Source organism: Coregonus clupeaformis, chromosome 30 (genome assembly GCF_020615455.1).
Source record: "Coregonus clupeaformis isolate EN_2021a chromosome 30, ASM2061545v1, whole genome shotgun sequence".
In the NCBI taxonomy this organism is placed as follows: domain Eukaryota; kingdom Metazoa; phylum Chordata; class Actinopteri; order Salmoniformes; family Salmonidae; genus Coregonus; species Coregonus clupeaformis.
The window spans coordinates 41,254,319-41,260,024 of NC_059221.1; the positions used below are offsets into that span (position 1 = coordinate 41,254,319).

General features: G+C 46.1%; 1 long non-coding RNA gene across 1 annotated transcript; it reads left to right on the forward strand.

Moving 5' to 3' along the window:
• Nucleotides 1-4,558: 4,558 nt before the first annotated feature.
• LOC123482255 lies at nt 4,559-5,418 on the forward strand. The gene is made up of 3 exons (XR_006657631.1): nt 4,559-4,570; nt 4,948-4,985; nt 5,368-5,418. It is a non-coding gene; the product is annotated as an uncharacterized LOC123482255 (long non-coding RNA).
• The last annotated feature ends 288 nt before the right edge of the window (nt 5,419-5,706 follow it).

Genomic DNA, 5,706 nt, shown 5'->3' on the forward strand with positions numbered 1-5,706 from the left:
GAGGTCATAACTAGGTCTCAGAGAGAGGTCATAACTAGGTCTCAGGGAGAATTCATAACTAGGTCTCAGGGAGAGATCATAACTAGGTCTCAGAGAGAGGATGTCATAACTAGGTCTCAGAGAGAGGAGGTCATAACTAGGTCTCAGAGTGAGGTCATAACTAGGTCTCATAGAGAGGTCATAACTAGGTCTCAGAGTGAGGTCATAACTAGGTCTCAGAGAGAGGAGGTCATAACTAGGTCTCAGAGAGAGGAGGTCATAACTAGGTCTCAGAGAGAGGAGGTCATAACTGGGTCTCAGAGTGAGGTCATAACTAGGTCTCATAGAGAGGTCATAACTAGGTCTCAGAGTGAGGTCATAACTAGGTCTCAGAGAGAGGAGGTTATAACTAGGTCTCAGAGAGAGGTCATAACTAGGTCTCAGAGAGAGGAGGTCATAACTAGGACTCAGAGAGAGGTCATAACTAGGTCTCAGAGAGAGGTCATAACTAGGTCTCAGGGAGAGTTCATAACTAGGTCTCAGAGAGAGGATGTCATAACTAGGTCTCAGAGAGAGGAGGTCATAACTAGGTCTCAGGGAGAGATCATAACTAGGTCTCAGAGAGAGGTCAAAACTAGGTCTCAGAGAGAGGAGGTCATAACTAGGTCTCAGGGAGAGATCATAACTAGGTCTCAGAGAGAGGAGGTCATATCTAGGTCTCACAGAGAGGAGGTCATAACTAGTTCTCAGAGAGAGGAGGTCATAACTATGTCTCATAGAGAGGTCATAACTATGTCTCAGAATGAGGTCATAACTAGGTCTCAGAGAGAGGAGGTCATAACTAGGTCTCAGAGAGAGGAGGTCATAACTAGGTCTCAGTGAGAGAAGGTCATAACTAGGTCTCAGAGAGAGGTCATAACTAGGTCTCAGGGAGAGTTCATAACTAGGTCTCAGAGAGAGGATATCATAAATAGGTCTCAGAGAGAGGAGGTCATAACTAGGTCTCAGGGAGAGATCATAACTAGGTCTCAGAGAGAGGTCATAACTAGGTCTCAGAGAGAGGAGATCATAACTAGGTCTCAGGGAGAGTTCATAACTAGGTCTCAGAGAGAGGAGGTTATAACTAGGTCTCGAGAGAGGTCATAACTAGGTCTCAGGGAGAGGTCATAACTAGGTCTCAGAGAGAGGAGGTCATAACTAGGTCTCAGAGAGAGGTCATAACTAGGTCTCAGAGAGAGGAGGTCATAACTAGGTCTCAGAGAGAGGTCATAACTAGGTCTCAGGGAGAGGTCATAACTAGGTCTCAGAGAGAGGAGGTCATAACTAGGTCTCAGGAAGAGGAGTTCATAACTAGGTCTCAGAGAGGTCATAACAAGGTCTCAGGGAGAGTTCATAACTAGGTCTCAGAGAGAGGATGTCATAACTAGGTCTCAGAGAGAGGAGGTCATAACTAGGTCTCAGGGAGAGATCATAACTAGGTCTCAGAGAGAGGTCAAAACTAGGTCTCAGAGAGAGGGAGGTCATAACTAGGGTCTCAGGGAGAGATCATAACTAGGTCTCAGAGAGAGGAGGTCATAACTAGGTCTCAGAGAGAGGTCATAACTAGGTCTCAGGGAGAGGTCATAACTAGGTCTCAGAGAGAGGAGGTCATAACTAGGTCTCAGGAAGAGGAGTTCATAACTAGGTCTCAGAGAGAGGTCATAACAAGGTCTCAGGGAGAGTTCATAACTAGGTCTCAGAGAGAGGATGTCATAACTAGGTCTCAGAGAGAGGAGGTCATAACTAGGTCTCAGGGAGAGATCATAACTAGGTCTCAGAGAGATGTCAAAACTAGGTCTCAGAGAGAGGAGGTCATAACTAGGTCTCAGGGAGAGATCATAACTAGGTCTCAGAGAGAGGAGGTCATATCTAGGTCTCAGAGTGAGGTCATAACTAGGTCTCATAGAGAGGTCATAACTAGGTCTCAGAATGAGGTCATAACTAGGTCTCAGAGAGAGGAGGTCTAACTAGGTCTCAGAGAGAGGAGGTCATAACTAGGTCTCAGTGAGAGAAGGTCGTAACTAGGTCTCAGAGAGAGGTCATAACTAGGTCTCAGGGAGAGTTCATAACTAGGTCTCAGAGAGAGGATGTCATAAATAGGTCTCAGAGAGAGAGGAGGGTCATAACTAGGTCTCAGGAGAGATCATAACTAGGTCTCAGAGAGAGGAGGTCATAACTAGGTCTCAGAGTGAGGTCATAACTAGGTCTCATAGAGAGGTCGTAACTAGGTCTCAGAATGAGGTCATAACTAGGGTCTCAGAGAGAGGAGGTCATAACTAGGTCTCAGAGAGAGGAGGTCATAACTAGGGTCTCAGTGAGAGAAGGTCATAACTAGGTCTCAGAGAGAGGTCATAACTAGGGTCTCAGGGAGAGTTCATAACTAGGTCTCAGAGAGAGGATGTCATAAATAGGTCTCAGAGGGAGGAGGTCATAACTAGGTCTCAGGGAGAGATCATAACTAGGTCTCAGAGAGAGGTCATAACTAGGTCTCAGGGAGAGTTCATAACTAGGTCTCAGAGAGAGGAGGTTATAACTAGGTCTCAGAGAGAGGTCATAACTAGGTCTCAGGGAGAGGTCATAACTAGGTCTCAGAGAGAGGAGGTCATAACTAGGTCTCAGGGAGAGATCATAACTAGGTCTCAGAGAGAGAAGGTCAAACTAGGTCTCAGAGAGAGGAGGTCATAACTAGGTCTCAGAGTGAGGTCATAACTAGGTCTCATAGAGAGGTCATAACTAGGTCTCAGAGTGAGGTCATAACTAGGTCTCAGAGAGAGGAGATTATAACTAGGTCTCAGAGAGAGGTTATAACTAGGTCTCAGGGAGAGGTCATAACTAGGTCTCAGAGAGAGGAGGTCATAACTAGGTCTCAGAGAGAGGGTCATAACTAGGTCTCAGAGAGAGGTCATAACTAGGTCTCAAGGAGAGTTCATAACTAGGTCTCAGAGAGAGGATGTCATAACTAGGTCTCAGAGAGAGGAGGTCATAACTAGGTCTCAGAGAGAGGAGGTCATAACTAGGTCTCAGAGAGAGGTCATAACTAGGTCTCAGAGAGAGGTCGTAACTAGGTCTCAGAGAGAGGATGTCATAACTAGGTCTCAGAGAGAGGAGGTCATAACTAGGTCTCAGAGAGAGGAGGTCATAACTAGGTCTCAGGGAGAGATCATAACTAGGTCTCAGAGAGAGGTCATAACTAGGTCTCAGAGAGAGGAGGTCATAACTAGGTCTCAGAAAGAGGTCACAACTAGGTCTCAGAGAGAGGATGTCATAACTAGGTCTCAGAGAGAGGAGGTCATAACTAGGTCTCAGAGAGAGGTCATAACTAGGTCTCAGAGAGAGGTCATAACTAGGTCTCAGAGAGAGGTCATAACTAGGTCTCAGGGAGAATTCATAACTAGGTCTCAGGGAGAGATCATAACTAGGTCTCAGAGAGAGGATGTCATAACTAGGTCTCAGAGAGAGGAGGTCATAACTAGGTCTCAGAGTGAGGTCATAACTAGGGTCTCATAGAGAGGTCATAACTAGGTCTCAGAGTGAGGTCATAACTAGGTCTCAGAGAGAGGAGGTCATAACTAGGTCTCAGAGAGAGGAGGTCTAACTAGGTCTCAGAGAGAGGAGGTCATAACTGGGTCTCAGAGTGAGGTCATAACTAGGTCTCATAGAGAGGTCATAACTAGGTCTCAGAGTGAGGTCATAACTAGGTCTCAGAGAGAGGAGGTAATAACTAGGTCTCAGAGAGAGGTCATAACTAGGTCTCAGAGAGAGGAGGTCATAACTAGGACTCAGAGAGAGGTCATAACTAGGTCTCAGAGAGAGGTCATAACTAGGTCTCAGGGAGAGTTCATAACTAGGTCTCAGAGAGAGGATGTCATAACTAGGTCTCAGAGAGAGGAGGTCATAACTAGGTCTCAGGGGAGAGATCATAACTAGGTCTCAGAGAGAGGTCAAAACTAGGTCTCAGAGAGAGGAGGTCATAACTAGGTCTCAGGGAGAGATCATAACTAGGTCTCAGAGAGAGGAGGTCATATCTAGGTCTCACAGAGAGGAGGTCATAACTAGTTCTCAGAGAGAGGAGGTCATAACTATGTCTCATGAGAGGTCATAACTATGTCTCAGAATGAGGTCATAACTAGGTCTCAGAGAGAGGAGGTCATAACTAGGTCTCAGAGAGAGGAGGTCATAACTAGGTCTCAGTGAGAGAAGGTCATAACTAGGTCTCAGAGAGAGGTCAACTAGGTCTCAGGGAGAGTTCATAACTAGGTCTCAGAGAGAGGATATCATAAATAGGTCTCAGAGAGAGGAGGTCATAACTAGGTCTCAGGGAGAGATCATAACTAGGTCTCAGAGAGAGGTCATAACTAGGTCTCAGAGAGAGGAGATCATAACTAGGTCTCAGGGAGAGTTCATAACTAGGTCTCAGAGAGAGGAGGTTATAACTAGGTCTCAGAGAGAGGTCATAACTAGGTCTCAGGGAGAGGTCATAACTAGGTCTCAGAGAGAGGAGGTCATAACTAGGTCTCAGAGAGAGGTCATAACTAGGTCTCAGAGAGAGGAGGTCATAACTAGGTCTCAGAGAGAGGTCATAACTAGGTCTCAGGGAGAGGTCTAACTAGGTCTCAGAGAGAGGAGGTCATAACTAGGTCTCAGGAAGAGGAGTTCATAACTAGGTCTCAGAGAGAGGTCATAACAAGGTCTCAGGGAGAGTTCATAACTAGGTCTCAGAGAGAGGATGTCATAACTAGGTCTCAGAGAGAGGAGGTCATAACTAGGTCTCAGGGAGAGATCATAACTGGGTCTCAGAGAGAGGTCAAAACTAGGTCTCAGAGAGAGGAGGTCATAACTAGGTCTCAGGGAGAGATCATAACTAGGTCTCAGAGAGAGGAGGTCATAACTAGGTCTCAGAGAGAGGTCATAACTAGGTCTCAGGGAGAGGTCATAACTAGGTCTCAGAGAGAGGAGGTCATAACTAGGTCTCAGGAAGAGGAGTTCATAACTAGGTATCAGAGAGAGGTCATAACAAGGTCTCAGGGAGAGTTCATAACTAGGTCTCAGAGAGAGGATGTCATAACTAGGTCTCAGAGAGAGGGAGGTCATAACTAGGTCTCAGGGAGAGATCATAACTAGGTCTCAGAGAGATGTCAAAACTAGGTCTCAGAGAGAGGAGGTCATAACTAGGTCTCAGGGAGAGATCATAACTAGGTCTCAGAGAGAGGAGGTCATATCTAGGTCTCAGAGTGAGGTCATAACTAGGTCTCATAGAGAGGTCATAACTAGGTCTCAGAATGAGGTCATAACTAGGTCTCAGAGAGAGGAGGTCATAACTAGGTCTCAGAGAGAGGAGGTCATAACTAGGTCTCAGTGAGAGAAGGTCATAACTAGGTCTCAGAGAGAGGTCATAACTAGGTCTCAGGGAGAGTTCATAACTAGGTCTCAGAGAGAGGATGTCATAAATAGGTCTCAGAGAGAGGAGGTCATAACTAGGTCTCAGGGAGAGATCATAACTAGGTCTCAGAGAGAGGAGGTCATAACTAGGTCTCAGAGTGAGGTCATAACTAGGTCTCATAGAGAGGTCATAACTAGGTCTCAGAATGAGGTCATAACTAGGTCTCAGAGAGAGGAGGTCATAACTAGGTCTCAGAGAGAGGGAGGTCATAACTAGGTCTCAGTGAGAGAAGGTCATAACTAGGTCTC